Here is a 19,000-nt window from a genome sequence, read left to right as displayed (position 1 = left end):
TTGATTCGGTGCAGTAAATAGGTATGTCACTCTTTATATTGTAAAAATATGTAACAATTCAATGCATTTGAGTAATTATAAGAGTTCGGGTTGAATTTGGAGTGTTTAGACTCCACTTTTACCCATTTTGTCCCGAAAAAGGCTAAAATCGAGAAAACATTGATTCTAAGCAGTAAACAGCTTTGTTAATATTTCTAGGGCCAGAATATGTGACAATCCAATGCATTTAACTAATTGTAAGAGTTCGGGATGAATTTGGAGTGTTTAGACAACAGTTAAACCCGTTTTATCCAAAAGCAGGCTTAAATCTAGAAAACAGGCTAAAACCGAGAGAAAACATTGATTCGAAGCATTAAACAGCTATATTACTCTTTCTAGGGTCAAAATATGTAACAATCCAATGCATTTGAGTAATTATAAGAGTTTGGTTGAATTTGGAGTGTTTAGACACCACTCATACCCATTTTGTCCCGAAACAGGCTAAAACCGAGAAAACGTTGATTCGAAGAAGTAAACAGCCTTGTTACTGTTTCTAGGGTCGGAATGTGTAACAATCCAATGCATTTAACTAATTGTAATTGTTTGGGATGAATTTGGAATGTTTAGACAACAGTTAAACCCGTTTTATCCCAAAGCAGGCTTAAATCTAGAAAATAGGCTAAAACCGAGAGAAAACATTGATTCGAAGCATTAAACAGCTATCTTACTCTTTTTAGGGTCAAAATATGTAACAATCCAATGCATTTGACTAATTATAAAAGTTCGGGTTGAATTTGGAGTGTTTAGACACCACTCATACCCATTTGGTCCCGAAACAGGCTAAAATCGAGAAATGTTGATTCAAAGCAGTAAACAGATTTGTTACTGTTTCTAGGGTCAAAATGTGTGAGAATCCAATGCATTTAACTAATTGTAAGAGTTCAGGATGAATTTGGAGTGTTTAGACAACAGTTAAACCCGTTTTATCCCAAAGCAGACTTAAATCTAGAAAACAGGCTAAAACCAAGAGAAAACATTGATTCGGTGCAGTAAATAGGTATGTCACTCTTTATATTGTAAAAATATGTAACAATTCAATGCATTTGAGTAATTATAAGAGTTCGGGTTGAATTTGGAGTGTTTAGACTCCACTTTTACCCATTTTGTCCCGAAAAAGGCTAAAATCGAGAAAACATTGATTCTAAGCAGTAAACAGCTTTGTTAATATTTCTAGGGCCAGAATATGTGACAATCCAATGCATTTAACTAATTGTAAGAGTTCGGGATGAATTTGGAGTGTTTAGACAACAGTTAAACCCGTTTTATCCAAAAGCAGGCTTAAATCTAGAAAACAGGCTAAAACCGAGAGAAAACATTGATTCAAAGCATTAAACAGCTATATTACTCTTTCTAGGGTCAAAATATGTAACAATCCAATGCATTTGAGTAATTATAAGAGTTTGGTTGAATTTGGAGTGTTTAGACACCACTCATACCCATTTTGTCCCGAAACAGGCTAACACCGAGAAAACATTGATTCTAAGCAGTAAACATCGCTGTTACTGTTTCTAGGGTCAGAATGTGTGACATTCCAATGCATTTGACTAATGGTAAGAGTTCGGGATGAATTTGGAGTGTTTAGACAACAGTTAAACCCATTTTATCCCAAAACAGGCTTAAACCAAGAAAACAGGCTAAAACCGAGAGAAAACATTGATTCGAAGTATTAAACAGCTATGTTACTCTTTTTAGGGTCAAAACATGTAACAATCCAATGCATTTGACTAATTATAAGAGTTCGGGTTGAATTTGGAGTGTTTAGACACCACTCATACCCATTTGGTCCCGAAACAGGCTAAAACCGAGAAAACGTTGATTCAAAGAAGTAAACAGCTTTGTTACTGTTTCTAGGGTCGGAATGTGTGACAATCCAATGCATTTAACTAATTGTAATTGTTTGGGATGAATTTGGAATGTTTAGACAACAGTTAAACCCGTTTTATCCCAAAGCAGGCTTAAATATAGAAAATAGGCTAAAACCGAGAGAAAACATTGATTCGAAGTATTAAACAGCTATGTTACTCTTTTTAGGATCAAAACATGTAACAATCCAATGCATTTAACTAATTGTAAGAGTTCAGGATGAATTTGGAGTGTTTAGACAACAGTTAAACCCGTTTTATCCCAAAGCAGACTTAAATCTAGAAAACAGGCTAAAACCGAGAGAAAACATTGATTCGGTGCAGTAAATAGGCATTTGACTAATTATAAAAGTTCGGGTTGAATTTGGAGTGTTTAGACTCCACTTTTACCCATTTTGTCCCGAAAAAGGCTAAAATCGAGAAAACATTGATTCTAAGCAGTAAACAGCTTTGTTAATATTTCTAGGGCCAGAATATGTGACAATCCAATCCATTTAACTAATTGTAAGACTTCGGGATGAATTTGGAGTGTTTAGACAACAGTTAAACCCGTTTTATCCCAAAGTAGGCTTAAATCTAGAAAACAGGCTAAAACCGAGAGAAAACATTGATTCGAAGCATTAAACAGCTATCTTACTCTTTCTAGGGTCAAAATATGTAACAATCCAATGCATTTGAGTAATTATAAGTGTTTGGTTGAATTTGGAGTGTTTAGACACCACTCATACCCATTTGGTCCCGAAACAGGCTAAAACCGAGAAAACGTTGATTCAAAGCAGTAAACAGCTTTGTTACTGTTTCTAGGGTCATAATGTGTGACAATCCAATGCATTTAACTAATTGTAAGAGTTCAGGATGAATTTGGAGTGTTTAGACAACAGTTAAACCCGTTTTATCCCAAAGCAGGCTTAAATCTAGAAAACAGGCTAAAACCGAGAGAAAACATTGATTCAGTGCAGTAAATAGGTATGTTACTCTTTATATTGTCAAAATATGTAATAATCCAATGCATTTGAGTAATTATAAGAGTTCGGGTTGAATTTGGAGTGTTTAGACTCCACTTTTACCCATTTTGTCCCGAAAAAGGCTAAAATCGAGAAAACATTGATTCTAAGCAGTAAACAGATTTGTTAATATTTCTAGGGCCAGAATATGTGACAATCCAATGCATTTAACTAATTGTAAGAGTTCGGGATGAATTTGGAGTGTTTAGACAACAGTTAAACCCGTTTTATCCAAAAGCAGGCTTAAATCTAGAAAACAGGCTAAAACCGAGAGAAAACATTGATTCGAAGCATTAAACAGCTATATTACTCTTTCTAGGGTCAAAATATGTAACAATCCAATGCATTTGAGTAATTATAAGAGTTTGGTTGAATTTGGAGTGTTTAGACACCACTCATACCCATTTTGTCCCGAAACAGGCTAACACCGAGAAAACATTGATTCTAAGCAGTAAACATCGCTGTTACTGTTTCTAGGGTCAGAATGTGTGACATTCCAATGCATTTGACTAATGGTAAGAGTTCGGGATGAATTTGGAGTGTTTAGACAACTGTTAAACCCATTTTATCCCAAAGCAGGCTTAAATCTAGAAAATAGGCTAAAACCGAGAGAAAACATTGATTCGAAGCATTAAACAGCTATCTTACTCTTTTTAGGGTCAAAATATGTAACAATCCAATGCATTTGACTAATTATAAAAGTTCGGGTTGAATTTGGAGTGTTTAGACACCACTCATACCCATTTGGTCCCGAAACAGGCTAAAATCGAGAAAATGTTGATTCAAAGCAGTAAACAGATTTGTTACTGTTTCTAGGGTCAAAATGTGTGAGAATCCAATGCATTTAACTAATTGTAAGAGTTCAGGATGAATTTGGAGTGTTTAGACAACAGTTAAACCCGTTTTATCCCAAAGCAGACTTAAATCTAGAAAACAGGCTAAAACCGAGAGAAAACATTGATTCGGTGCAGTAAATAGGTATGTCACTCTTTATATTGTAAAAATATGTAACAATTCAATGCATTTGAGTAATTATAAGAGTTCGGGTTGAATTTGGAGTGTTTAGACTCCACTTTTACCCATTTTGTCCCGAAAAAGGCTAAAATCGAGAAAACATTGATTCTAAGCAGTAAACAGCTTTGTTAATATTTCTAGGGCCAGAATATGTGACAATCCAATGCATTTAACTAATTGTAAGAGTTCGGGATGAATTTGGAGTGTTTAGACAACAGTTAAACCCGTTTTATCCAAAAGCAGGCTTAAATCTAGAAAACAGGCTAAAACCGAGAGAAAACATTGATTCGAAGCATTAAACAGCTATATTACTCTTTCTAGGGTCAAAATATGTAACAATCCAATGCATTTGAGTAATTATAAGAGTTTGGTTGAATTTGGAGTGTTTAGACACCACTCATACCCATTTTGTCCCGAAACAGGCTAACACCGAGAAAACATTGATTCTAAGCAGTAAACATCGCTGTTACTGTTTCTAGGGTCAGAATATGTGACATTCCAATGCATTTGACTAATGGTAAGAGTTCGGGATGAATTTGGAGTGTTTAGACAACTGTTAAACCCATTTTATCCCAAAACAGGCTTAAACCAAGAAAACAGGCTAAAACCGAGAGAAAACATTGATTCGAAGTATTAAACAGCTATGTTACGCTTTTTAGGGTCAAAACATGTAACAATCCAATGCATTTGACTAATTATAAGAGTTCGGGTTGAATTTGGAGTGTTTAGACACCACTCATACCCATTTGGTCCCGAAACAGGCTAAAACCGAGAAAACGTTGATTCAAAGAAGTAAACAGCTTTCTTACTGTTTCTAGGGTCGGAATGTGTGACAATCCAATGCATTTAACTAATTGTAATTGTTTGGGATGAATTTGGAATGTTTAGACAACAGTTAAACCCGTTTTATCCCAAAGCATGCTTAAATATAGAAAATAGGCTAAAACCGAGAGAAAACATTGATTCGAAGTATTAAACAGCTATGTTACTCTTTTTAGGGTCAAAACATGTAACAATCCAATGCATTTGACTAATTATAAGAGTTCGGGTTGAATTTGGAGTGTTTAGACACCACTCATACCCATTTGGTCCCGAAACAGGCTAAAACCGAGAAAACGTTGATTCGAAGAAGTAAACAGCCTTGTTACTGTTTCTAGGGTCGGAATGTGTAACAATCCAATGCATTTAAATAATTGTAAGAGTTCGGGTTGAATATGGAATGTTTAGACAACTGTTAAACCCGTTTTATCCCAAAGCAGGCTTAAATCTAGAAAACAGGCTAAAACCAAGAGAAAACATTGATTCGAAGCATTAAACAGCTATGTTACTCTTTCTAGGGTCAAAATATGTAACAATCCAATGCATTTGACTAAGTATAAGAGTTCGGATTGAATTTGGTGTGTTTAGACACCACTCATACCCATTTTGTCCCGAAACAGGCTAAAACCGAGAAAACGTTGATTCAAAACAGTAAACAGTTTTGTTACTGTTTCTAGTGTCAGAATGTGTGACAATCCAATGCATTTAACTAATTGTAAGAGTTCGGGGATAATTTGGAGTGTTTCGACAATAGTTAAACCCCTTTTATCCCAGAAGAGGCTTAAACCGAGAAAACAGGCTAAAACCGAGAGAAAACATTGATTCGAACCATTAAACAGCTATGTGAAACGAGTTCTTTTCTTGTGTGTGTGTGAAATGGAATGTGAATGAATGATGTGATGATGATGATGATGAACAATGGTGAAGGCAGGGTGTTTCAATCCCCCTTATGCAATTGTAGTATAAGAGGTATCAATCCTAAATGAGTGAATGCAAGCAATCAAGGTGTGGAATACTTGTCTAAGTTAAGCCAATTATAGAGGGTGTTTGTCACTAACAACCTATTGCAGAATGTAAAATGCAGAATGTAAAATGCAGAATGTAAAAGCTGAATGGACAAGATACTAAATGTAATGGAACAAAATGATTATGCCAATAATGAAACTAGAACAGAGATCAAACTATAGTAAAGCAGGTAATGAACTAATGCAAGGAAATTAATGAACAGGAAACTAAATGAATGCAACAGAAATGCAACTAGAATGAAATAAGAAACGAGACAGGACAGACACAAATCATAAACAAGAGTTCTGGGAATGAACTCGAGCAAGCACTCGATCGAGTGTAGATCGAGTGTAGGGTCGAGCTGGACAAAAACATAAAACAGAGCAATGCAAACAAAACAGAGCAAGACAAAAGTAAATCAAACAACGATCAAACAACATGATTTAGACTAGGAAATCAATAGACAAGGAAGGTCTTAGGGATGGATTCATGGGCTGAACTTAGATTGTGGTTATCTAACTTGATCAACAAACCTCAATCAACATGAGCTAATCTCTAGACAATAATCTCTAAGAACATGTTAATCCACTCTCATGGCAAAAACAATCAAGCTAATATATTTCTATACAAGAAAAGCATTAAGCAATATGTCAAGAATCAAACAAGACTTCTAATCTCTTAGCAAGCCTAATGATAATCTCTAGATCTAGCCTTATCTATGCACCTTAGACATTGGTGTGATGCTAAGAAGCTTGAGATCAAACCCTACCCTCTCAGTTATAGGATCAACATTAAGAACATCTAGCCTAGAAGAGATCTACAACAATCAAGCTTGACCAAATCAAATAACCACAACATCCATCCATCCACCAAGGAGCAGCTTTTTAGATATTCTCAAACCTAGTATTTTACCCTTTTTGGGAATTTATGCTTTTTGCACTTTTATTTTCTTAGATCTTGTACTTCTTTTGAAGGAAAAAACACAGGATTCTTCATACTTGTTTGTTTCATAACTTTCAAAGTATCAAGAATTCGAGTTTGATTCCTTCTCCAATATTGTAGATCTCTGTTTTATCTTTCTAATCATGCAAGTTTCGTGTTTTTCTGGGTTTATGACTTTGCTGTTCATCATGTGTGATTGTGACTTTGCTGTTTATAACAATCCAATGCATTTGAGTAATTATCAGAGTTCGGGTTTGAATTTGGAGTGTTTAGACTCCACTTTTACCCATTTTGTCACGAAAAAGGCTAAAATCGAAAAAACATTGATTCTAAGCATTAAACAGCTTTGTTAATATTTCTAGGGCCAGAATGTGTGACGATCCAATGCATTTAACTAATTGTAACAGTGTGGGATGAATTTGGAGTGTTTAGACAACAGTTAAACCTGTTTTATCCCAAAGTAGGCTTAAATCTTGAAAACAGGCTAAAACCGAGAGAAAACATTGATTCGATGCAGTAAACAGGTATGTTACAAATCCATGGTCAAAATATGTAACAATCCAATGCATTTGAGTAATTATCAGAGTTCGGGTTTGAATTTGGAGTGTTTAGACTCCACTTTTACCCATTTTGTCCCGAAAAAGGCTAAAATCGAGAAAACATTGATTCTAAGCATTAAAAAGCTTTGTTAATATTTCTAGGGCCAGAATGTGTGACAATCCAGTGCATTTAACTCTTACAATTGTTTAGACTACACTCGGTCGAGTGCTGCTCGAGTGGGTGGTCGAGCTAGACTAGACGCAGAAACAGAGCAATGCAATAAAAACAGAGTAATGCTAAATCCAATCAAACAACAAGCAAGCAACAGGATTAAGACTAAGATTTCAATAAACAAAGAAGGTCCTGAGGATGGATTCATGGGATGGACTAATCATTGTGGTTATCTAACTTGGTCAACAAATCTCAAGCAAACTTTGAGCTAACCTCTAGACATATTAATCTAAGACAAGTTTTTCCCACTCTCATGGTCAAGAAACAATTAAACCTATGCAATTCTAGACTTGTTCTCACACAGTAAAGAATCTACACAAGCAGGCATTAAGCAATACATCTCAAACCAAAGAAGACCTCTAATCTCTTAGCAAGCCTAATGGTAAGCTCTAGATCTAGCCTTATCTATGCTTCCTAAACATTGGTGTGATGCTAAGAAGCTTGAAATCAGACTCTACCCTCTCAGATATAGAATCAGCATTAAGATCATCTACCCTAGAAGAGATCTACAACAATCAAGCTTGACCAAGTCACACAAACCACAAGATCAATCCATCCTAACCCATCCTCAAGATCCTAAGGAAACTACTCACAACAATACATGGTGATCAAAGTCAAAAACCCAGAAAATATTGAAACTTGCATTATTAGAAAGATTAAACAAAGATCTTCAATATTGATGAAAGGATGAAACTCAAATTCTCAATATCTTGAAAGTTATAGAACCAACAAAATATAAGAATCTAGTCTTCTTTCATAAGGAAGTACAAGATCTTAAAAATAAAAATGCAAAAGGAATAAAACTAAAAAAGGTAAAAACTAGGTTTAGGGAATATCTAAAAAGTTGGACTCTTTGGTGGCTGCAGGTACAAGACCTTATATAGGTGAGGAGGTGGAAGCCCTAAAAATAGAAAAAGTCAAAGTAGTCTACGGCTCGGTCGAGTCCATGGTCGAGCTGGCTTCTCTCGTGCACACTCCACTCGGTCGAGTCCATCTACCCACTCGGTCGAGTGCTTGGTCGAGTTGGACTCTGGACCTTGGTTCTTCAGCCTTAACTCTCTTGCTTTCCCTTCAAGATTGCTACATTCCCATTTGAAGGAGGATTAAAAGGTCCCATGAAATCAATTCCCCACACATCAAATATCTCAACTTCCAGAATTGGGTTTTGGGGCATTTCATTCCTTCTTGTGTTATTTCCCATTCTTTGGCAAGCATCACACTTTGTGATGAACTTGTGAGTGTGTTTGAATAGTGTAGGCCACCATAGACCAGCTTGTAAGACTTTCTGGGCAGTTTTGAAAGTTGCAAAATGGCCTCCATAAGTGGAACCATGACAATGCCCTAGCACTCCTTCAACTTCATTTTCTGCTATGCACCTTCTAAACAACCCATCTGATCCCTTTTTGTATAAGTAAGGTTCATCCCAATAGTACCCATTGATGTCCTTGAGGAGCTTTTTCTTCTTATAAGGGTCCAAAATATGTAACAATCCAATGCATTTGAGTAATTATAAGAGTTTGGTTGAATTTGGAGTGTTTAGACACCACTCATACCAATTTTGTCCCAAAATAGGCTAAAACCGAGAAAACGTTGATTCAAAGCAGTAAACAGCTTTGTTACTGTTTCTAGTGTCAGAATGTGTGACAATCCAATCCATTTAAATAATTGTAAGAGTTCGGGATGAATTTGGAGTGTTTAGACAACAGTTAAACCCGTTTTATCCCAAAAGAGGCTTAAATCTAGAAAACAGGCTAACATCAAGAAAACATTAATTCTAAGCAGTAAACATCGTTGTTACTGTTTCAAGGGTCAGAATGTGTGACAACAGTTAAACCCGTTTTATCCCAAAAGAGGCTTAAAGCGAGAAAACAGGCTAAAACCGAGAGAAAACATTGATTCGAAGCAGTAAACCGCTATGTTACTCTTTCTAGGGTTAAAATATAAAACAATCCAATGCATTTGACTAATTATAAGAGTTCGGGTTGAATTTGGAGTATTTAGACACCGCTTAGACCCATTTTATCCCCAAACAAGCTAACACCAAGAAAACATTGATTCTAAGCAGTAAACATCGCTGTTACTGTTTCTAGGGTCAGAATGTGTGACATTCCAATGCATTTGACTAATGGTAAGAGTTCGGGATGAATTTGGAGTGTTTAGACAACTGTTAAACCCATTTTATCCCAAAACAGGTTTAAACCAAGAAAACAGGCTAAAACCGAGAGAAAACATTGATTTGAAGTATTAAACAGCTATGTTACTCTTTTTAGGGTCCAAACATGTAACAATCCAATGCATTTGACTAATTATAAGAGTTCGGGTTGAATTTGGAGTGTTTAGACACCACTCATACCCATTTGGTCCCGAAACAGGCTAAAACCGAGAAAACGTAGATTCAAAGAAGTAAACAGCTTTGTTACTGTTTCTAGGGTCATAATGTGTGACAATCCAATGCATTTAACTAATTGTAAGAGTTTGGGATGAATTTGGAATGTTTAGACAACAGTTAAACCCGTTTTATCCCAAAACAAGCTTAAATCTAGAAAACAGGCTAAAACCGAAAGAAAACATTGATTCGAAGCAGTAAACAGCTATCTTAATCTTTCTAGGGTCAAAATATGAATCAATCCAATTCATTTGACTAATTATAAAAGTTCGGGTTGAATTTGGAGTGTTTAGACACCACTCATACCTATTTTGTCCCGAAACAGGCTAAATCAAGAAAACGTTGATTCAAAGCAGTAAACAGCTTTGTTACTGTTTCTAGGGTCAGAATGTGTGACAATCCAATGCATTTAACTAATTGTAAGAGCTCGGGATGAATTTGGAGTGTTTAGACAACAATTAAACCTGTTTTATCCCAAAACAAGCTTAAATCTAGAAAACAGGCTAAAACCGAAAGAAAACAATGATTCGACACAGTAAACAGCAATGTAATTCTTTATACGGTCAAAATATGTAACAATCCAATGCATTTGTATAATTATAAGACTTGGGGTTGAATTTGGAGTGTTTAGACACCACTCATACCAATTTTGTCCCGAAACAGGCTAAAACCAAGAAAACGTTGATTCAAAGCAGTAAACAGCTTTGTTACTGTTTCTAGTGTCAGAATGTGTGACAATCCAATCCATTTAAATAAGTCTATGAGTTCGGGATGAATTTGGAGTGTTTAGACAACAGTTAAACCCGTTTTATCCCAAAAGAGGCTTAAACCAAGAAAACAGGCTAAAACCGAGAGAAAACATTGATTCAAAGCAGTAAACAGAAATGTAACTCTTTATACGGTCAAAATATGTAACAATCCAATGCATTTGACTAATTATAAGACTTGGGGTTGAATTTGGAGTGTTTAGACACCACTCATACCAATTTTGTCCCAAAACATGCGAAAACCTAGAAAACGTTGATTCAAAGAAGTAAACAGCTTTGTTACTGTTTCTAGTGTCAGAATGTGTGACAATCCAATCCATTTAACTAATTGTAAGAGTTTGGGATGAATTTGGAGTGTTTAGTAAACACTTAAACCCGATTTGTCCTAAAACAGACTTAAACCTAGAAAAGAGGCTACAATCGAGAGAAAAACTTTGATTCAAAGCAGTAAACAGCTATGTTACACTTTCTAGGGTCAAAATATGTAACAATCCAATGCATTTGACTAATTATAAGAGTTCGGGTTGAATTTGGAGTGTTTAGGCACCACTTAGACCCATTTTGTCCCCAAACCGGCTAAAACAAAAAAATTATTGATTCTAAGCAGTAAACAGCTTTGTTACTATTTCTAGGGTCAGAATGTGTGACAATCCAATGCATTTAACTAATTGTAAGAGTTCGGGATGAATTTGTAGTGTTTCGACAACAATTAAACCCGTTTTATCCCAAAAGAGGCTTAAACCTAGAAAATAGGCTAAAACCGAGAGAAAACATTGATTCAAAGCAGTAAACACCTATGTTACTCTTTCTAGGGTCAAAATATGTAACAATCCAAATGCATTTGACTAATTATAAGAGTTAGGGTTGAATTTGGAGTGTTTAGTCACCAATTATAGCCATTTTGTCCCAAAACATGCTAAAACCGAGAAAAGTTTGATTAGAAACGGTAAACAGATTTGTTATTATTTCTAGGGATAGAATTTTTGACAGTCCAATGCATTTGACTAATTGACTGAAGAATATGAATTTTTCACTTATGATCGTCACGAATTGAATTATAATCAAATAGCTTTGGGTCGTTTACCAATGTCAGTAATTGACGATTACACTATTCGAACAATTTTGAATTCACCTCAAACAAAAAATGGGGTAAACCCTTTAATTTGATTAAAAAATGAATTCAAAATTGTTGAATTATATAAAGAATATAATTAAAAACTTGTATTATATTTATATACTAATATTAAGTATTAAGGCGCATTCTTTTAATATAATATATTCGTAATTACTTTCTTGAAATAGATAGTTTGAAAATACATTTTAGAATAAAAAAGAGAACTGCCTAATAATTGTATCTACATCAATTCATATCCATTAGATTCTAATTTCACTCTATTAAAAACATATTAAAAAAAATTTCCTGGTTAAATTAATAAGGTCATGAAAAGGATTTCTATTTTTTTCTTATTTTAATAATATAATGGATTTGCCTGGACCAATACATGATTTTCTTTTAGTTTTTCTGGGATCCGGTCTTCTAGTAGGAGGTCTGGGAGTGGTATTACTTCCCAACCCAATATTTTCAGCCTTTTCCTTAGGATTTGTTCTTGTTTGTATATCTTTATTGTATATTCTATCAAATTCCCATTTTGTAGCTGCTGCACAACTCCTTATTTATGTGGGGGCCATAAATGTTTTAATCATATTTGCTGTGATGTTCATGAATGATTCAGAATATTCCACCGATTTCAATCTGTGGACCGTTGGGAATGGGATTACTTCGTTGGTTTGTACAACTATTCTTTTTTTATTAATGTCTACTATTCTCGATACGTCATGGTACGGGGTTATTTGGACTACAAAATTAAACCAGATTCTAGAGCAAGATTTAATAAGTAATAGTCAACAAATAGGAATTCATTTATCAACAGATTTTTTTCTGCCATTTGAACTCATTTCAATAATTCTTTTAGTTGCTTTGATAGGTGCAATTTCTGTGACTCGTCAATAAAAAATAATTAGTAAAGACCAAAGAAAACTTTGTGTATGTTATGATTTTTTCCGTTCATTAAATTAAATTTGATTGAATACTATTTCATATTTTAAGAATCAATTTTTATATTTGATATATATTAAAAAAAAATTTTACCTAATATTGTTTTTATTCGTACTTTTTTGTTATATTCTAGTTGATGGAATCCGGTGAATTATTTTTCATATTGAAATGAATCAAAATTGATAAGGAGTTGCTGAATGATACTCGAACATGTACTTGTTTTGAGTGCCTATTTATTTTTGATTGGTCTTTATGGATTGATCACGAGTCGAAATATGGTTAGGGCTCTTATGTGTCTTGAACTTATACTCAATGCAGTTAATATGAATTTCGTAACATTTTCTGATTTTTTTGATAATTCCCAACTAAAAGGGGATATTTTCTGCATTTTTGTTATAGCAATTGCAGCCGCTGAAGCAGCTATTGGATTAGCTATAGTCTCGTCAATTTATCGTAACAGAAAATCAACTCGCATAAACCAATCGACCTTATTAAATAAGTAACATAAAAAAAATTAGAGATTGAAATTTTCATATATTATAGGTTATGACCTACTAGATTATATTTGTAAAAATTTAAGAAATCAAAGTATTTTAGCCCCATTTTTTATCAATTGAGCCAGAATTCATTACAAAAATTCTATTAAAGGAAATCATTGCTTCATCTAGTATTTTAATATATCATTCAGTTAGAAGTTTACTAGATTGAAAATTTATGACATTCAAAAAACTATCGATCCTATGTCACATTCAGTAAAAATTTATGATACCTGTATAGGATGTACTCAATGTGTCCGAGCATGCCCTACAGACGTATTAGAAATGATACCTTGGGATGGATGTAAAGCTAAGCAAATAGCTTCCGCTCCAAGAACCGAGGACTGTGTTGGTTGTAAGAGATGTGAATCCGCCTGTCCAACGGATTTTTTGAGCGTTCGAGTTTATTTATGGCATGAAACAACTCGAAGTATGGGTCTAGCTTATTGATACGTTACCGAAAACCTCATTTGAATAAATTTGGAATACATTTTTTTTTTTATTGACAAGTACTCGTACTCAAAAAAGTTAAATTATATTTTTTATTTATATATTTTTTTTGAGTACGCGTTCTTTGGACCTGGTGTATCTTGTCTTTACCACGAATGATTTTCCTTGGTTAACAATAATTGTTGTTTTTCCAATATCTGCTGGTTCATTAATGTTATTTCTCCCGCATAGGGGAAATAAAGTCAATAAATGGTATACTATATGCATTTGTATCTTAGAACTTCTTCTAACGACCTATGCTTTTTGTTATAATTTTAAAATGGACGATCCATTAATTCAACTGTCCGAAGATTATAAATGGATCAATTTTTTTGATTTTTACTGGAGAATGGGAATAGATGGACTTTCTATAGGAACGATTTTACTGACGGGATTTATTACTACTTTAGCCACTTTAGCGGCTTTTCCAGTTACTCGGGATTCCCGATTATTTCATTTCCTGATGTTAGCAATGTACAGCGGTCAAATAGGATCATTTTCTTCTCGGGATCTTCTACTTTTTTTCATCATGTGGGAATTAGAATTAATTCCCGTTTATCTACTTTTATCCATGTGGGGTGGAAAGAAACGTCTCTATTCAGCTACAAAATTTATTTTGTACACGGCAGGAAGTTCTATTTTTTTATTAATAGGAGTTTTAGGTATAAGTTTATATGGTTCGAACGAACCAACATTAAATTTAGAACTTTTAGCTAATCAATCCTATCCTGTTACACTCGAAATACTATTTTATATTGGATTTCTTATTGCTTTTGCCGTCAAATCACCGATTATCCCTTTACATACTTGGTTACCTGACACCCACGGCGAGGCACATTACAGTACCTGTATGCTTCTCGCTGGAATCTTATTAAAAATGGGAGCATATGGGTTGGTTCGAATCAATATGGAATTATTACCCCATGCTCATTCTATGTTTTCTCCTTGGTTGATGGTAGTCGGTACAATCCAAATAATTTATGCAGCTTCAACATCTCTTGGTCAACGTAATTTAAAAAAGAGAATAGCCTATTCTTCTGTATCTCATATGGGTTTTATAATTATAGGTATTAGTTCTATCACGGATCCTGGACTTAATGGAGCTATTTTACAAATAATTTCTCATGGGTTTATTGGCGCTGCACTTTTTTTCTTGGCAGGAACGAGTTATGATAGAATTAGGCTTGTTTATCTTGATCAAATGGGTGGAATGGCTATCTCCATTCCAAAAATATTTACAATGTTCACTATCTTATCGATGGCTTCCCTTGCATTGCCGGGCATGAGTGGTTTTATTGCAGAATTAATTGTTTTTTTTGGAATAATTACCAGCCAAAAATATTTCTTAATTTCCAAAATTTTAATTATTTTTGTAATGGCAATTGGGATTATATTAACTCCTATATATTTATTATCTATGTCACGCCAAATGTTCTATGGATACAAGTTAATTAATGTCAAAAACTTTTCTTTTTTTGATTCTGGACCCCGAGAGTTATTTCTTTCAATCTCTATTCTTCTGCCCATAATTGGTATTGGGATTTATCCTGATTTTGTGCTCTCATTAGCAAGTGACAAGGTCGAATCCATTTTATCTAATTATTTTTATGGATAGTTTTCAGGAAATTAAAAAAAGCATTAAAGTGAATTGTAATCAGAAGTCTTTGGTCTTTGTATTGTGAGAACCTTTTGAATCATTGTACTACTTGATTCAAAAGGTTCTTGATAATTTACTACTAAAACTAAATTAGATTTCTTAACTTATACGAAGTTAGAGTTAGATATAAATGCTATTTTTTAATTTAGATTTGGATTCCTTTTTGTTTGGTACTTTAATTCGATGTAAAGGAACCATAACTATGTAAACCTATTCCTAAAAGATTGACGCCAAAATAGCATATCCAAATTAAAAGAAAACCTATCGAAGCCACAAGGGCAGAATTTATACCCCTACCATTCCTATTCGTTTTAATATGTAAATAAATTGCGAATACAGTCCAAGTAATAAATGCCCAAGTTTCTTTTGGGTCCCAGTTCCAATATGAACCCCATGTCTCATTAGCCCAGACAGCTCCTGAAAGAATGCCGACGGTTAAAAAGATAAATCCAAGACTAATAATACGAAAACTCCAAAAATCTAATTGTTGAATCAGTTGATACCTATAATAATTTCTAGAAAAACTAAAATTAATGTTTTGTTGTAGTAAAATAGAATTTCTTTCATTTATGTAGTAAAGTACATCAAAAGAAAAAAATTCATTTAATAAAATTTTTTTTTTTATATTCTTTTTCCAAAAAGAAAAAGTAGGTCCGACTTTGCGAAATGTAATCACTAGAAGAGCTATTGATAATAATGATCCGCATAACAGAGCGCCATAGCCTAATATCATCATACTTACGTGCATCATTAACCACTGGGACTGGAGAGCTGGTACTAATATTGCAGACTGAGGCATTTTGTTTAAAAGACCTGAAGTAGCAAAACCCTGAATAAAAAAAGCACTTGGCGCAGTTATTGCGTTTAAGTGATTTTGTTGTTTTTTATTAAAATAGGAAACCATATGAATAAGTGAAAAAGCCCACGCAAGAAAAATTAATGATTCATATAAATTACTTAATGGAAAATGTCCGGAATAAATCCAACGAGTGAATAATAATCCTGTTATACCAAAAAACGTAATTATGATTCCTTTATCTGATGAATCAAAAAATCCTATGATTTCATCTAAATTAACTAAAAAAGTTAAAAAATAAATTGTCAGTACAACTGAAACGACCGAAAAAGATATATGAGTTAATATATGCTCTAAACTTGAAAAAATCATAAAAAATTTGTTAAAAATTAATAAATTAATAAATTAATACTAGGTTTTACCCGGTTTTATAAAAAAAGTCGGGTATTATTTTGATTATAAAACTTATAATATCTCTTTTAGAAGATCTTATGCCGCTACTCGGACTCGAACCGAGATGCTCTAGCACTGCTTCCTAAGAGCAGCGTGTCTACCAATTTCACCATAGCGGCAACTTGTTCAAAACAATATTAACAAGTTTTGATTCAATCGTCGAGATTCAAATTTAAATAAAGAAGCCAATTGATTCAAAAAGTTTTAATGGATTTAATCAATTAAAACTTTTTGAAATAGGTATTCGGGTTTTAATTCAATTAAGATATTTTTTTTATCTGAGTTATTTAAAATTATTTAAATTCACCTTTTGTCCTTTATATTTTTTCTAGAATACAATGAAAAATATAACTAAATTCAACTTTAACCCAAAGACAAAATTCGAAATGCTCTTTATCATTTTTTTTCATTTATATGATAACAAAATGCTTTTTCGAAAAATAAAAATTTCTTCAAAACCTTTAGACATTTTAAATAAAATTAGATTTTCCTAATTGCTCGAGAGAAATCAAAAAATTCTCAAAATATTTTTTATGTATCTTTTTATATTGTACAAACATAAGATTTTTTGATCACTTGATTTTTTGATCACTTAAAGTAATTAATTTAAAGATCTTTTATTTCCTCATTAAGAGGAAATAAAAGATCTTTTTTTTTTATTGTATCAAGATAGTGGTGGGGAAAATACGAATCCCCCTTCTAAAAAAAATGTGAACCTTTTTTTTTCTTTTGGTTCCTATTTTTTTTATATGTATTTTCAAAAATTGGTTTTTTTTTAGTTAGGCTAATTCTAATTATTATAGTTTTTTTATTTATTTTGCTGTACAAAAAAACTTTTTGAATTACCTGTAGAAAGTGATTTCCCTAACGAAAAAGCTTTCAACGCTGTCCAATATCCCTTCCTTTTCCAAATTTTTTTACGAATACGCTTTTTCGAGATAGAAGTACGTTTTTTTGGAACTGCCATTCAAAAATGAAAAAAAAATTTTCAGTGGTATAATTGGATGTCAAAGACATTTATTATTCTATTCTTTCGTACTCCATATCGAGTTATTTTTTTTTATTATATATTATTTTCAAAACAAAAAAGACATTCAAAAGTTTCAAATCCAACTGTTTTTTTTTTTACTTTTTTTTAACGTTTGAAATCCGTACGAGAAAACTCATTTAAGTAATCTATACTGATATATTATATTATCAAAAAATATATTATATTATCAAAAAAATTATAAGATTTCTTCACATCATATGTAAAAAAAAAAAGCTCGCTTAGTGTACTGGAAGACAATCACTAAATTCCATGATGCAAATCCATTCCTTAACAATCCTAAAAAATCAAACTCAAATAACTTTGTTTTAGGTAAAGTTTTTTTTATATAATTAATATTAAGTATTTTTTATCGTGTAAATCTTTGTTCTATTCTTAATATATATATATAAATTATTGTAATACGGAATTAGAATTCACTTTTTCTGTATCTGCATAAAATAACAATAAAATTTTATTTATTTATATTTATTTATTTAGTAGTAATAAAAAAAAAAAGACAAATAATTTTTTTTACAGTAACATAGTAATATTTTTAATCACTTCTAATTTTTTTTATTTGAATATATATTTCTTTTCAAAGATTTATGAAGGATTATTGGAAAACATTTCTATTTAGGTTTAAAATTGCGTACTTTTTTTATTGTCCCCTTTGAAAAAAAAAATATATATATATACAAACCAGTGAATAAGAAATAATAAATTTAATAATAAAATAAAAAGGGTTTTTTATTTTATGGAACATACATATCAATATTCATGGATCATCCCTTTCATTCCACTTCCAGTACCTATTTTACTAGGAGTTGGACTTCTACTTTTTCCGACAGCAACAAAAAACCTTCGCCGCATCTGGACTTTTCTTAGTATTTTTTTGTTAAGTATAGTTATGATCTTTTCATTCTATCTATCTATTCAACAAATTTTTCTAAGTTGCATTCATCAAAATGTATGGTCTTGGACCATAAATAATGAATTTTCTTTTGAGTTCGGTTACTTTATCGATCCACTTACTTCTATTATGTCAATATTAATTACAACTGTTGGGATTTTGGTTCTGATTTATAGTGACAATTATATGTCGCATGATCAAGGATATCTGAGATTTTTTGCTTATATGGGTTTTTTTAATACTTCAATGTTAGGATTAGTTACTAGTTCTAATTTGATCCAAATTTATTTTTTTTGGGAATTAGTTGGAATGTGTTCGTATTTATTAATAGGTTTTTGGTTCACACGACCTATTGCAGCGAATGCTTGTCAAAAAGCTTTTGTAACTAATCGTGTAGGAGATTTTGGTTTATTATTAGGAATTTTAGGTCTTTATTGGATAACTGGCAGTTTTGAATTTCAGGA

Source organism: Camelina sativa, chromosome 18 (assembly GCF_030686135.1).
Source record: "Camelina sativa cultivar CO46 ecotype springtype chromosome 18, ASM3068613v1".
NCBI lineage: Eukaryota > Viridiplantae > Streptophyta > Magnoliopsida > Brassicales > Brassicaceae > Camelina > Camelina sativa.
The sequence above is the reverse complement of the archived record's forward strand: the minus strand, read 5'-3'. Positions refer to the sequence as shown.